The 16,388-nt window shown below is 38.1% G+C and overlaps 2 long non-coding RNA genes across 2 annotated transcripts; one reads left to right on the plus strand and one right to left on the minus strand.

Annotated features, from left to right (window-relative positions):
• Positions 1-2,642: 2,642 nt before the first annotated feature.
• Positions 2,643-7,515, minus strand: LOC149110181 (uncharacterized). Its single transcript, XR_016208047.1, has 2 exons — positions 6,996-7,515; positions 2,643-2,808 (listed from the first exon to the last, which is right to left on the minus strand). It is a non-coding gene; the product is annotated as an uncharacterized LOC149110181 (long non-coding RNA).
• Positions 7,516-7,522: 7 nt separating this feature from the next.
• LOC149110182 (uncharacterized) lies at positions 7,523-13,326 on the plus strand. Its single transcript, XR_016208046.1, has 2 exons — positions 7,523-8,069; positions 12,655-13,326. It is a non-coding gene; the product is annotated as an uncharacterized LOC149110182 (long non-coding RNA).
• Positions 13,327-16,388: the final 3,062 nt, after the last annotated feature.

The following is a 16,388-nucleotide window of genomic DNA, read 5'->3' on the forward strand; positions in this document are numbered from 1 at the left end:
CAATTCAAATATCCTATTCTCTTAGGTAGGCATCATACTAAGAAAAATGCACAATGACAGGTTTCTAGACATGGGAGAACCTTATTAACAGAAGCGCATTTTTGAAAATTTACTGTTGCCAAACACTCGAGAGTACTTGAGTGCTGTTAATCGTATCACTGCAAGAATAGACCCACACACATAACGCGCTTTGCAGAACTTTCTTGCCGATTGACACTAACACAAAGTCATGTGTTTGCTCATGACTCAAACTGATGCCATAAAATATGTTACGATTGTTTAAGAACCTTAAACAAGATATGTTTTCCCTAACGGTAATCCCTTAATTGATAAACGCTTCGTTACAGGCAGGCCTTGAACCCCTTAAAAAAAAGCAAGAGGATTAGTTTTTAACGGCGATTAAGTAATTTGGACATGTGGTAGTTTTTTCTCATTTATACTCAAATTTATTTTTCCGTTTCAACAGTGTTAGACGTCAGCAGTGTTAAGTTCCAATTACCCCCCCCCCCCCCACCGAGGTCAAGCATGCACCTTTAATTTCTTCAAACCCTCTCATTTGCCCTGTTTGCAGACCAAGTTCCTCACCTATTAATCCCTGTCATATTGGAAACCCATTTTGAAAGGTTACCAAAAAATTGTGCATTATATTTCAGTGTGCTTTCTCTTTGTAATCTTGCATCAAGATATTTCAATCCCTAAGGAAATGAGAGAACACTAGCAATACTGACAATTTTCAGTGATTCATCAGTCTTTCAATATGCCATCTAAACAAATTGTTCGTAAACAGTAGTGAAATTTCATGCCCCTACACCTAGCCAGAAAAGGAAGTCTGGGAACAGGCAATAGCAACAGTGACACTGCCAGGCTGGTGAATTTTACAAGCTAATGAACTCAAGTCTAACAATGATGAGTGATGATGAAACATGGTGCAGTGAAACTGAAGAATCAGACTGTGAGTGACAGTAATAGAGTCAGTGTCGTGAGAGTGATGCTAGTGTCTGTGAACTTGGACCAGATCAGCAAAGAAAAGGTTTTGTACTAGAAATTGACAGAGACATTGTGTTGTGTTCTTGGGCAAGACACTTAACTCTCACAGTGCCTCTCTCCACCCAGGTGTATAAATGGGTACCGGCGAACTTAATGCTGGGGGTAACCTTGCGATGGACTAGCATCCCATCCAGGGGGGAGTAGAAATACTCCTAGTCGCTTCATGCTACAGAAACTGGGATAAGGTCCGGCCTGATGGGCCACTTGGCTCGTATGCAGACTTTACCTTTACCTTTACTAGAAATTGACGGAGAGCAACAAGTTTGTGCTAAAAAACTGAAGAAGCTGGCTCAGACCAGTCCTAAAGCCAGCTTCTACTTACAGTACTTGCCAAGAGTTCCTGACTTGTGTATCTGGGAAGGCTCTCTATAATGACCTATATGGGGAGGCTCAGCTCAGGATGAGTACCTTTTTCAGGCTTCAGGTATAAAATGATAGGGATTTCACAAGTTGAGGTGTATGAAAGGGTAGGAAAAGCTGTCATTTAGGGATTCCATTCTTCTGGTTCTAAAATGTTGTTGAAAAGCTCTCATTTACTCTCCTCAGCCAGAATGAAGAGATTCTATATTATTAATTAACTTCTTTCCAAGGAATAGAAAAGGGATACAGTATTCTTAAATAGGTTTGTTAAAGGGGTACATTTACCCTTTTGCAATGTAAGGTCGACAAAAGAGGTGCCATAATTTCTATCAAAATGGTACAAATGTATACAAAAGGGTAAGGGGTAATGGACCTTGGGATAAGGCCTTTCCATTTAAAACTTTGTAGAATACCCCTCCCCCCCCCCCCCCTCCCAGCTTGTGAAACAAAGATGTTCAAATTATTGTTTTGTGAAAAAAGGCAATTATTAAAAAACAAAACAGTGCCAAGAGATTAAGTGATTGTCAATGCAAGTTTCCATTTGCATTTTGAATTAAAATGGGTATAACATGATCCCCAAGTATACTATGCAGCTTCACAGAGAGGCCCAAACTGATAATGAAAACATGTTTTAACACTTAAAATTCTATGTTTGCCCCTTCCCTTGTACCTTGTCATCTTTGTAGGGAAATTCTGAAAAGGTCTCCACCCTCACCCCCCCCCCCCCAAAAAAAAAAATTCAAATTTTATATACAAATCACTTATTTATCTTGAAAATGGTCTCAGAGACAACAAAACATTTTTATGGCTAGCTAAACTACTTATTAGGAAAATAAAAATGTTCAACGAAAAACTGAACAGGGAGAAACAACAACAAATTAACTATTTTTTTTTTCAGAAGAGCTACTACTTGTATATTTTTTTAACTTACATGTAGGTCAACATAATTTGTTTTCACAATTTACCACAAAAGAAAACACCACAGAAAGGAGAACTATAGTTGTGGCATCTGAGCTACATTTTTAAATGGAAAAATTTCCCATAAAAAATTTCCAAATTATATTCTTACCAGTACAACAACATACCAAATATATTTTGCAGAGAAGTTTACTTAATAAAATTGATGTAGTGAAATTTTCTATTTAATTTTTGTACACTTGATCTTACAGAGTGCAATCTTTGGTTTAACTGGTTCACTTTACTGTTAAGGAATAATTAAATAAATCACACCAGAGTGGCTTTGTATCTTTATTATAATTCTCATTATCAGTAGAGAAATCACACTTGTACACTGGTCCACTGATACTCTTACATGTATGTTAAACATGGGAAAGCAGGTTGCATCATCTAAATCATAGCATTGTATGCCTGTGTGGGGTGTATATGCCAGGAGGTAACCACCTAAGAAAAGACAAACATCATCATTGTTTCAATGACTCACCCTAAGTGGGTATTTGCTCATTACCACCTTAATAAACAAGATATATTAAAGTATAATTTTTACCTCTGCTTTAAACTTTTCAAACCTACAGTTTGTTTTCACTTTCAGAGAGGTTCTTAAATTCACAAGCACACCACCCACCCCCCTCAGCCCTGATTCCTACTCTCCCATAGCCAGGATCCCATTTCAACCCTCCAATAAATCAGTAATTTTTTTTCTAATTTTGGTCTGACTTAGATTGATCTCCACTCAGCCATGAAAGCAATGGTGGCAGATTTCTGTATATTTGTTGGTCTAGTTCACTATTGCTCTCAGATTCCCACCTCCCTTTTGACAGAATTAAATTTGGTTAAAAAATAAACTACAGTAGTTTAATGAAATTAATGCAGAGGCAAACATTGAACCAGAAAATTACTATAATTTTGGTATGAATGATACCAAAGTATAACTTACATAATTAATATCACATCTTTTCTATTGTAATTTAAGACAGTGCAGCTACTAATAGATTGACCACAAAAACCTAAAAACATGACTTTTGAAACACAGGTAAGTGAGAATATTGCCAGTTTTGCTTTTGCCACCAACCACTCTGCTTTAAAAAAAAACACATGGAAGATAATGACAAAGCAATAACAAAACCAGCCAACCAACCTCTGGCAATTCAATAAACACATCAAATTCCCCTCCAAAATTCTCTTCAACACCTTACAGTACATGTAAATGTCAGCAGCATAAATTCAACTCAATGATTTAGCATGCTACTATCATCAAATTTTTACCCCTTGATTCAGAATTTTTAGGAGTATCAAATAGAATTCCACTATAGATTACAAATGCTGTTTACCTTTGCAAATATCTGCATTAGTTCTGGAGATATTTAAGTTTAAAATGTGTAAAATATATGCAAATGAGAGGACTGATGATGTCATACACCAAACCCAATATTACATCAAGTGCAGACCATATATACAGCAGAGATCATTGAAACTTGGTAGCCTTATAGTTCTACAGGCAACACACTAATATGACTATAACAATATGTTCCCAATTGGCAACTCAATCTTTTCCAGTCCCCTCTAACCCAATTTCAATAATGCAGTGATTTTCAGCTTGAAAATTTACATTAATCAAGGCCATAAGGTGGCCAGAAAAGCCTAGAATATCAGGGAAGGTCTGAAATGCAGTCTGTTGCCATGGTAACAAAACTGTTGAGCTCATATTATGCAGCACATCTGCAAATTGCATCGTAATAGCACTGTCCCCACTGGAGCCCATGGTTCAGTAGTTTACTTGGACAATAAATTTCATAACTTTCCTGGAGGACTGGATGATCTAAATGGTATATGGGAGACTTCCTGAATATTTGCAAGAATGTATGACTATCCCTTTACAGGTATTCATTAATAAATAAATAAATAAATAAATAAATAAAGACACTAACACTAACACTACTAACATGATTGAGTTTGGAAAATATATATATTTTTAGTTTATGATATTTTGAAAAATTCCCCTCTCCCATCTAACATGCTGATCTTCTTTAATTTGGTACTTTAACAAGGATGCTACACCTTGGCAACTCGTTGGCCAGGATTTGTTGCACAGTCTTAACATCAGATAATGGGTCTGTACATATTATTTATGGATTTATTAAACAGAGATCTCCCCATCCCATCCCTACGGAAATTCCAATTTTTATTAACACTTTTCTTTAAAAAGTTTGGCTTTTGAGACCCGCCCCATCCCTGGAATTTCCAATAATCTCCTTGGGGTGGGTATGGACATTTTCTAGAACCACACAATAAAACAAATAAACAAACTTTAAGATAAAAATAATGTTAAAGTATAAGTCAGTGGGACAACTATACACAATTAAGCAAAGGTGAAATTATAGCCTGAAAAAAAAATTAGGTGTGAACTGGATTCCAACCCATGACCTCTGTGATACCGGTGCAATAACTTAATTAATTAAAGTTCTATGCTACAACATACCAAACTGCTAATTTATTATGAAGTGACACAGCTAAAGGAGAGTTGTCAAGAAATCAACTTTTTTGTGAATTCTAAAAGATCAATACGAGTCTTCTAAATTTAAGGTTATATACCTAACAAAAGACATACAGTACGGCACTGCACTGTGTGCTCTCTCTACACACTCTTCCAGGCAGGATAGTAATACATATACATGTACTTTTTTTTGTTTGGAATATACTCAGCATGTTTATACTGCATGGTCATATAAGAGGTACTAGTTGCTGCTGCATAGTCTTAAAATATATAAGTGAACTAAGCGTGACAAAATATAATGTATATTAAATCTGCACCAGTTCAGTACAATTTAATACCAAATTTTAATCAGCCGCAAAAAAAAAAATTGTTGGCACCTGATATTACATGTACTTTGTGAAGGCTTCTGGAGGGGTTATACTTTTATAAAGTACCTGGCAGCAAGTACTATTTTGATTTACTAAAGCAAGACTGTAGTAACTGCTAAGAAAATGTGTTTGGTACATCCCAGAAAAATTGGGTGGGGGTCAGTGTAGCCCTCTTCACAAAAGTTAAACCCTTAACATATTTATGACCATAATCTGCAATTTTCCCTACCCCATTTATGACTGTTGCGACTGCTACAGTTGCCCTAAACATAAGTTTTGAAGGACTTTTGTTGATGGTCTTATCAATAATGATAAAAATCGAGGTAGCTTATTCTAAAAAACATACCAAATTAAAGACTAGAGGGCAAAAGCCTTACCCTAGAGTATTTATGACCAAAACGGCTGAATAACCATACCCTTTGGGACTGCACATAGCTATATATAGCACATAGAGGAGAGTTCCCGCCCTCCCTCCCGCTGGAGCAGGAATCAAAATATTATTGCCTTGATGACATAATAAAGATAAAATCTCAAAATAATCAAGAGTTACATAAATGCATGGGACTTCACTAACAAAATGATGCCTGTTGCTTGCTGTAAATTGTATACAAATTACTCCTACAATGTGCCAGAATTCTGTTAATCTGGTCACCAACAGGCCACAAAAATCTGACTGTATAATTAATAAATAAGAAAATGACCGCCTGAGCTTTTGTTTGAGCCAGAATAGAGTGGCCATAATAACAAGGTGGCTGTGTTAACCGGGGTGGCTGTTTGGTGAGGTACATTCCACAGTAGTGATAAAGATGACACTCTCAAACACCAGTACTAGTACCCATAAAGATTTTGGACAGGATATTTTGCATAATCAGTTGGAAGAGGAAGAGGGAAAATGGAAATAAAATAGAATGGCTCTTGTGTACCAGAGACAACCCTTTCCCCGAGTTACCCTGGCAGAGCTAACTTTTCACTTATTTCTTTGCAAAATTCAACCAACTGTTTACACGAGGATGACGAACCAGACTTGGGGGCAAGACAATTCAGGTGGGCAAGTTGACTTGCCTTGGCAGCTAAAGTAACCAACAACTTTTCTTTGAGTATACATAAACACTTTGGCTCGCCTCACTGGAACAACTCTCGACATGGCGAGTGTCATGTAATGCCTAGATTTAAGATTTATAGCAGCAATTTGTATCAAAGAGGAGAAAATTAACTCAGCAAAACCCACTGTGATCAAATGACTAAGGGAAACTTAAACAAAGAGGGATAGTTGCACATTTGATTATTCAATAAGAGTTACGAATAATCATGCAAGGTCAACTTTTACTTGGCCTACAGGGGCTACATTTTCACATACAAACACTTTGATAAAGTTGCCTCAGGCCAGGGGGAGGGTTATCTCGGGTACCCGAGACCATATAAATGGGACCTGTGTTGCCTCAAAGAACACTCCCACGATTTTTAAAGGGGAAGGTCCTTAAACAGGTTCTTAACTTAGGGCAGCTTCAATGGCAGATTCCCTCTGATGGCTTGGATTTGAATAATTGATTTAATTACTTTTAAAGAGGACTAGAACTTAAAAATCTTGCTCGAATTTCGATCCAGCGAGACATAAGCTTCCATGCCGTGAATCAAGTTTTTACTGGGCGTTTTAAAAGCACTCACCAAAGAGAAAGAGACTGATGACCCCAAAGTACCAATAAATATGTACTGTATCTTACCGAAAACAACAATCTTCAACGAGAGATGTAGGAATGTGGGATACTGACCTTCAGCATGCGATCCAGCTTGTCTCTTCTACCAATACACGTGAGCCAAGAGCAACAAAAGCTCTGGTGACAGCGACTTTCGGAGCTAAACGGCTTCTGTTAATTATGTTCCCGTAGTACACAGTGCAAACTATGGCCAGCAATACTTTATCCAGGTTGTTGTTAACATTATAGGCTATTGCACTTATTGTTATTACTAAATCACGAAGAACAAGAACCAAAAGTCGGAACAACACCAGTTTTGCAAATGTGTAAAATTCGCCCGACGATGACGAAAGGCTCTCCGTTATTTTGCTTCAAAACAATAATAAACTTTTCTCTTTTCCCGCAATTTTTGCTTAAAAAGTCGAAGTAATGTGTCTAAAACATCCTTCCATCCTCAATATAAAATGAAACGAAACTGATGCTTTACAAATAGAGGGAAATGGTGAGTAATCGAAACGCCATTTTCTCGCTCTGTGAAACGAGCCGCGAAGCGCAGTTTAAACCGGATGTGACGTCATTTTTTGTTGGATGATGCCTATACAGGGGCGGGGCAGAAGACTCCTGAATTTTTTGTACTGGATCATCCAACAAAAAGTGACGTCACATCCGGTTTAAACGGTGCCGCGCAGCTCGTTTCACAAAGCGCAGAAATGGCGTTTCGATTGGGGAAGATTTTCTTCTATTTGCAAACCATCAGGTCCGTGTCCTTCCATACTGAGGATAGAAGTATCTTGAAGGCACATTTCTTCGACTTTTGAAGCAAAACTGTTGGCAAAAGAGAACAGCTTAGTATTGTTTTGAAGGAAAATAACGGAGAGCCTTCTGTCATCGAATGGCGGATTTTACAAATATTCAAAACTGGTGTTGTTCCGACTTTTGGTTCTTATTGTTCGTGATTCGGTGATAACACTAAGTGCAATAGCCTATAATGTTAACAACAACCTGGATGAAGTATTGCTGGCCATAGTTTGCACTGTATACAACGGGAACATATTTAACAGAAGCCGTTTTTTTCTGAAAGTGAACACAGTTGAAGCTCTGTATCCACGAGCGTGTGGTGGAAAAGACATGCTGAAGCGTATACTCAAGGTTAGTATCCTATTTCTGTATCTCTTGTTGAATACGGTTTTTCTCTGTAAGAAATAAGCAATGTTGAGAGTTAGAGGCGAACTTTGGGGATATCAGATTTCCCCGAAGAGATCAACAAAGGGGTGAAGCACTCCCCACCAAATTTTCTGGGAGTACCCCCCCGGGTACTGTGAAGTTGTTCATAAATATACATGTATGTTGGACAGAATTCAAATTTTATCCAGTGGTTAATTGTACATTCCTCTGTATTGTCTGAACTGCAATGCTGGCCTGGGGATCAACTTCTTTGGGCAGTTCCAAAAGAGGGGGGTTGGCCTGTTTAGGGTTAGCTCCTTAGCCCTTAACTTTACCTCCGCTTTTGACAGGTACCCACTTCTACTGTCACCCGGGGCGGGGGTACTCCCTTATACGCACTATAGGGGTATGTGTGGCCCCAAAAGGTATGGTTTTTCAGTCGTTTTGGTCATAAATAGGGTATCAGTTTTGGCCATTTTGGCCTTAAATAGGATATGGGTTTTGTACTCTGGTCTTGAATTGGGTAATGTTGTTTAGAAGAAGCTACTTTTTCATCATTATTGATAAGACCATAAACAAAAGGTAATAAATAGGGTAGGGAGAATCGCAGATTTTGGTAGTCATAATTAGTTAATTCGACTATTTTGAGATTTTAACGATATGTTCTATATATCAAATTGACTGTGGGAACACAGGCCGCTGATGATTGTTTTCACAGCTTTTTTAGTTCTTCCAAAGATCTGTTTACAACACCTCATCTTCTGTTAATCTGGTGGGGATACAATGTAGCTCTGTAGCAACAGGACCTTTGTTCATTATTTGATCAATGTTTAAATGGCATCTACCTTCCATCTTGTAAAGAAAGAATGAAAAATGGCTGTCTCATACGCATGCATCAAATAATTCACAGAGGTCAGTTGTGATTGCTCCATTGTGGGTGGGCTGAGAATTCTAGCTTGGTTTGATCTTAAAGTGATTGTTTGCCATTTATTTCCCCATGCATTTTGCTGAATTTGACCCTGCATGACTATTCAAAACCCTTATTGAATAATCAAATGGGCAATATCCCCCTTTGTTTGAGTTTCCCTCAGTCATTCAATCACAGTGGGTTTTGCTGAGTTAATTTTCTCTTCTTTGTAAATTGATATTTCTGCTTTAAATTCTAAATTCCTGGTTAGCCAAGCCAAAGTGTTTATATAAAGAAAACTTGTCCTGCCTGTCAGGGTGCCAAGGCGTGACATGAGCCAAGGCTAGCCAACTCACCCACCCCTGTTGTCTCGCAGGCAAGACAGGTTCATGATCCTAAATGTAAACAGTTGGTTGAATTTTCAAAGAAATAAATGAAAAGTTAGCTTGACCAGGGTAACTCAGGAGAAGGGTTGTCTTGGGTACCCAAGATCATATAAATGGTCCCTAGTAGGGCCAGTCTATTTTATTTCCACACTCCCTCTTCCTCTGTTGACATGAGCTTTAGACGGGGCTATGAAAGAGTTATTTCTGCACTTTTATCTTTTCTGTTAGGTGGTAACTATTGACTTATTTAGTGAGTGTGGCTGGGGAAGGGGGTGTGGATATAAAATGGAATATCTCTAGTTAGCTCTGGGCCCAAGTTGTGTGTTGTCTAACTGATTAATATATACAAACTATACTTTCCAAAATCTTTATGGGTAGGTGTTTGAGAGGATCATCTTATCTGTTCATCACTACAGTGGAATGCCACCTTATGGCCACCCCATTCACATAGCCACCTTGTTATTATGGCCACTTGATTCTGGCTTGAACAAAGGCTCAGTCAGTCGGTCATTTTCTTATTTAAAGAACCCCTTTATCCACACTGTTAATGTGGTCAGATTTTTATGGCCCAGCAACCGGATTAACAGAGTTCCACTGTAATTTAAAATTGTCAGTGTTGGTTGTTTCAAGAATATTTGTACCTCACAGAGGTGAAAATGAATTTGAGCTATTACCCACAAAACAAAATTCTGGATCGTACATTTTAGGAGTAATATACACAATTTATAATAACCATCAGGCATCACTTTGATAGTGAAGTCCCATAACTCTATTATTTGGAGATTGGTTCTCCACTATCCCTGAAATTACCAAGGCTGATATCTCTATTATCATGTCATCAAAGCCATAATATTTTGACACCTACTGAACCAAACACAGTTTCCTTAAGCAGTAACAAGAGTCTTTCTTTAGAAAACCAAAATAGTACTTGCTGCCAGGTGCTTTATAAAAGTATAACCCTTCCAGAAGCCTTCACAAAGTAACATCAGTTGCTAACAATTTTTTTGTGGCTGATTTAAACCTTGTAATAAATCATACTGACCTGGCCCAAGTTTAATATACATTTTGTTGCATTTAGCTCACATGTTTTCAGTTTAAAGGAGAAGGTCACTCCAAAAAGCTTACTTTTTTTGTCTTCACTTATAGCAAGTGAATATTCAGCAGGTTCAGCCTCTGAAGTGCCTGCTATCCTTAAGAAATTCATCTCGAAATTAAGAAGCGACTTCGGAGGCCACCATTTTGCAACTGTCTTGGCAGCCTGAGGCTGTGTTTATGTGACCTCATTCCGTCCAACTCGAAATTGGTGGGAAGGAGAAGAACCTGCAACTGACTTGGCATCTGTCACAAGGTCAGCAAAATCTATTTTTTTTTCAAGCGATTATCCTCTTCACTATCTTCAATGCTATTATTTTGGAGTTTAGAGCATATTTAGCTCAAAATAATGTCTCAAGAGCAGCCATAACCCAGAGTGGTAGTCAAAAGGCTTGTCGCAAGCCATCAGGACAAAATCTGTCAGACAGAATGATGTCATGAAAACTTGGCCTGGGTGCTTCTTTGGAGGCGAACTTCATAAGGAAAACCTGCACTTTAGACGCTGAAACTTCTGTGAGTGGCTAACCTTAGTGCAAGGTTTTCATTAGCGTTGACATAAAATTTATGTTTTTTGGAGTGAGCTTCTCCTTTAAAATACACACATTAAGACTTAACTCAGTAGCAAGGTACCTCTTGTATGACCAGTAACAGTATACATGTATCCAAAACACAAAATATATATTGTCCAAACTCAGTCATGTTAGTAGTGTTAGTGTCTAATGGGTTCCTGCAAAGAGATAATTATACAATCATTCTAGCAACTCTCCTCAATATTCTGGGAGTCTCCCACCTTCTGTTTAGATCATCCATCCCAGGCAAGTTTTGAACTATTGTCCAGATACAAGGGACCATGGGCTCCTAGGGACAGTGCTTTAAAGTGCTATTATGATGAAATTTGCGGATGTCCTCCATAATATGAGCATAACAGTTTTGTTACCATGGCGACATACTGGGTTTCAACCTTCCCTGATGATTATAGGCTTTTCTGGCCACCTTTGGCTTTCCATTTTGATACTTGCCAATGGTGCATCATCAGCACGATCTAGGAAGCATATTAACAGGCAAGGTCAAAGTCATAGCCTCGTTTAACGTTTTTCAAGCTGAAAATCACTGAATTAGTGAAATCAGGTTAGAGGGGACTGGAAAAGAGCAAGTTGCCATGAGAAAATACAGGCTGTATATAATTTTTATAGCCATAGGTGTGTTTCCTGTAGTTCTAACTATAAGCCTACCAACCTGATGTAATATTGGGTTAAGTGTATGACAACATCAGTCACCTCATTTGCATATTTCTATTTTTCAAACCTACATATCTTTGGAACTGATGCAGATATTTGCAAAAGGTAAACAGCATTTTTAATCTTTTGTGGAATTCTATGTGATACACCTGAAAATTCTGACTCAAGGGGTAAAAAGTTAAGGATAGAAGCACTTTAAAGCATTGAGTTGAATTTATGCTGTTGGCAAAATTTTACTGTAAGGTGTCAAAAGGAATTTGGAGGGGAATTTGGTGTGGTTATTGAATTGACAGACGTTGGTTCTGTTATTATTGTCATTATCTTCTATATTTTTGAGGCAGAATGGTTGTTGGCAAAAGCAAAACTGGCAATATCCTCACTGACCTGTGTTTAGATGTTTTTAGGTTTTTGTCTCTGACAATGAAGGTCAATTTGAGTAGTTACACTGTCTTTACAATAGAACATATGGATATTAATAGTATAGTTATATTTCAATATCCTCATACTAAAATTATAGTAATTTTATGGCTCAATTTCTACCTCTGCTTTAATTTGTTTAAACCAGTTTATTTTTTTAAACCAATTTAATTCCATCAAAGGGGAAGGGGGAATCTGAGAGCAACAATAAATTAGACCAACAAATATAAGGACATTTGCAATGGTTGCTTTCATAGCCTAGTGGAGATGAAGTGGACCAAAAAGTCAGAGATCTGATGTTTGAATCTAGGTCTGTCTGTACAAAGATTGTATTGTAGTGTAGGAATATAGTAGGGTTGATATGGGATCCTGGCTGTACTGTTGTAGGGTAGGAATAGGGACTGAGGGGTGGGTGGTGTGTTTGTGATCCTTTTTAAAAACCACTCTAAAAGTGAAAACAAACTGATTTCAATTGAAAAATTTACAGCACAGGTAAAAATGATACGTTCATTATATCTTGTTTTTTATAGGTGGTAAATGAGCAAATACCCTCATGATCAAGAGACCTGTCCAAGTGTGATTTTTTTTACTGATAATGGAAATCATAATAAAGATGCAAAGCCACCTTGGTGTGATTTCTTCCTTGACTGTGAAGTGCAACCTAACCAAATGTTGCATTCTGTAAGAGGTTTACAAAAATTAAATGGAAAATTAAACTACACCAGTTTGTATTAATTTTATAAGTACTCCTCTCTCCAAAATATATTTGGTGTGTTGTCGTACATGTACTGGCAAGAATATAATGTAGAAATTTTATGGGAAATGTTTCCATTTAAAAAATATGCAGCTCAGACACAACAATAATTCTCATTTCTGTGGTGTTTTCTTTGGTGTGAAAGTGTAAAAACAGATTCTATTGAAGAATATAGGAGCTCCTCTGAAAAAGTTTGTTGTTTTTTTTCTGTTCATTTTTTGTTGTTGAACATTTATATTTTCCTATAATCAGTTTCTTCACAGCACATTGTAAGATAATAACTAGCCATAAAAAGGACGTTTTTGTCTCAGAGATCATTTTCAAGATAAAAAAAAGTGATTTTCATTTCTATTTTTTATTCTCTTTGGGCAGAGACGTATTGAGAATTTCCCTAAAAATATCACAAGGTACAAAGGAAGGGGCAAAAATAAAAGTTATGTTTTCATTACCAGCTTGAGTCTCTCTCCGAAGCTGCAAAGTATGGTTATTTTATACTGTTGTGGATAACGGTAGGCCCATTTTAATTCAAAATACAAATGGGAACTTACATTGTTAATCACACAATCCCTTAAATTGGCTCTGTTTTGTTTTTTGCTTTTTTCCAGAAAACAATTTGAACATCCTTGTTACACAAGGAGAGGTTGGGGGGGGGGGGGGGGGGGAGGTATTCTACATAGTTTTAAATGGGGAAGCTCCACCTCAAGGTCCAACCCCATAATACTGTATCCCTTTACTAAACCCTTATATCAGAATCCCCTCATTCTGGCTCATGAGAGTAAACGAGAGATTATCAACAACATTTTAGAACTAGAAGAAGGGAAATCCCTAAACGAAAGATTTCCGTACCCTTTCATTATACACCTGAATTCAACTTGTCAGAGATCCCTTACCCTTTAATAGTTATATCTGAAGCCTGAAAACTTTTGAGCAGAGCTTCCAGATATATGTCATTACATGGAGTCCTCCCACATAAACAATCCAGGAACTCTTGACAAGTTGCGATGAAGCTGGCTTTAAGACTGTCTGATCAGGCAGCTTCTTCAGTTTTTGAGTACAAACCTGTTACTCTCAGTCAACTTCTAGTATGGAACCTTTTCTTTTCTGGTCTGGTCCAAGTTCACAGACACTACTAGCTAGCAATCACTTTCACAAGACTAACACTAGCAATGTCAGTCGCAGTCTGGTTGTTCAGTTTCACTGCACCATGTTTCATGGTCACTCATCATTGTCAGACATGAGTTCATAATAGCTTATAACATTTACCAGCCTGGTAGTGTCATTGTTGCTATTACCTGTTCCCAGACTTCCTTTTATGGCTGGGTGTTGGGGCATGATATTTCATTACTGTTTGCAAACAGTTTGTTAAGATTGCACATTGAAAGCGTGATGAATTAAAAATAATTGAACTCTATGAGAGAGAATTGTCAGAATTGCTAGGGTTCTCTCATTCCCTGGAACTGAAATGTCTTGATGTAAGCTTATATAGAGAAAGCAGACTGACTGAAAATAGGGCAAAATGTCTAAGTAACCTTTCAAAATAAGTTGCAAATACATTTGATAGTTAGGGATTAAAAGATAGGGAACTTGGTCTGTAAACAAAGCAATTGAAAGGAATCCAAGCAATTAAAGGTGCATGCTTGACCTCACAGGATCGGGCGGGGGCGGGGCGGGGGGGGGGGGTGTATTGAAACTTTTTAGTGTCACTGACATTTAACACTGTTGAAACAGAAAAAAAAATTACATTGTAACTGAAGAAAAAAAAAACCACGACATGCCCCGATTACTGAATCGCCCATAAAAATATCCTCTTGTTTATACTTAAGGGGTTCACGGCCTGCTTATGTACATGTTAAGGGAAGCGTTTACCATTATTAAGGGATTACCAAGGGAAAAGTTAAGATATCTCGTTTAAGGTTCTTAACAAATCGTAACAGAATTTATAATGCCAGTTTGAGTCACAAGCAAGGACAAGAATTTGAGTGTCGATTGGCAAGAAAGTTCCGCCCCGTTATGTCACTTTGCCCCTGTGCCTATACGAAAATTGCAGGAGTCTTCTGCCCCGCCCCTGGAGTCATCTGAATAAAAACTCATCTCTGACTCTGAGGAGGAAGACATCTTGATCTTCTAGCGAAAATTTGGCTTTAGAGCTACAATATACAAAAGCGAGTATTCTACACTACGACGTCCAAAGAAAGCAAAGAGAAATGACTGAGGGCTGTTCTATTCGGTTCCTGGGTAGACGTCACAACCTTGCTCGACCCAGACTCCCTAAAACGCGGTCGTGAAACATCTCGAGCACGACTTTGGCGGGCCATGGAAAATTGAGGATTCAACCAAATTCAAAAATTTTTTCGCAGAATTAGTTTAAACAGTAAGTGGATTCGTTTTAGCGAAAAAAAGAATTTGGGGGTTAGGTGCACTTTAACTCGATTAATTTGTCCAAGGCGAGACATGCAGGAGGAAACAATGTTAGCAATGTGATCATTGAAAGTTAAGTGGGGATCCAGTGTCACGCCTAGGTCCTTTGCCGCCTGGACAGGTACAAGTTCCTTTCCTAGCAATGATAACGTGAAATCTCGTAGTTTGGGAAGCATTTGTCTGCTACCAAATACCATGAGTTTAGTCTTATCCGGGTTCAACAGTAGGTGGTTATTAAAACACCAGTTACGCACGTTAAGTAAATCCTCGTTCACATCGGTTATTGCATTTATTTTATCTTCGATCTTAAAGGAGACCAGGAGTTTTGTATCGTCTACGTAGCACTGTGAACTGCATTTTCGCGGAACAGCGGGGAGGTCATTTACATAGATGCTGAAAAGAAGCGGGCCCAGAATACTTCCTTGCGGTACACCGCTGGTCACGGTCAGGGGCTCAGATGAAGGAGAATTTATACGTACAACTTGTTGCCTGTCGCTTAGGTAGCTGCAGAACTATTGTAGACAAGGGTAAGAGGCACCGACGCCCAGCAACTTTGATATTAGGTTTTCGTGACTGATGCTGTCGAAGGCTTTGCTCATATCTAATAGTACCATAGCCGTTAGCTCTTTTTTATCCATGACGCTAAGTGTGGCGTCGGTGGTGTGAATTACGGATGTTTCAGTTGAGTGTCATCTTTTATTTCCATTCTAGTTCTTTGTTAACCTTTCCTTTGAGAGAAGATACTATGCGAATTGATTATGGGCAACCCTTTCGCAGACTTTTGATAGAACAGGTAACAACGAGATGGGTCTGTCATTGTTTGCTTGTTCGTGATCTCCGTCTTTAGGGATAGGTGTAACTTCAGCTACTTTCCAAACAGAAGGGAAGGTTGAAGTAACAAAAGAGGTTTTAACAATGGATGTGATTCCAGGAAGAATAGGAGCGAGGCAGTCTTTGATAACGCAGATAACGCATTCCCAGGGGCTTTGTTAGACAGCATAGATGTTATTATATCTTCTATATGTTTACCATCTGTGACACGAAATGAAAACTGTTCGGACAATGGGTATTGTCTTGGAGTAAACCAATTTT

The sequence above is a fragment of the Orbicella faveolata genome, unplaced genomic scaffold, assembly GCF_042242905.1.
Source record: "Orbicella faveolata isolate gen_17 unplaced genomic scaffold, um_ofav_v1 contig_24, whole genome shotgun sequence".
Lineage (NCBI taxonomy): Eukaryota > Metazoa > Cnidaria > Anthozoa > Scleractinia > Merulinidae > Orbicella > Orbicella faveolata.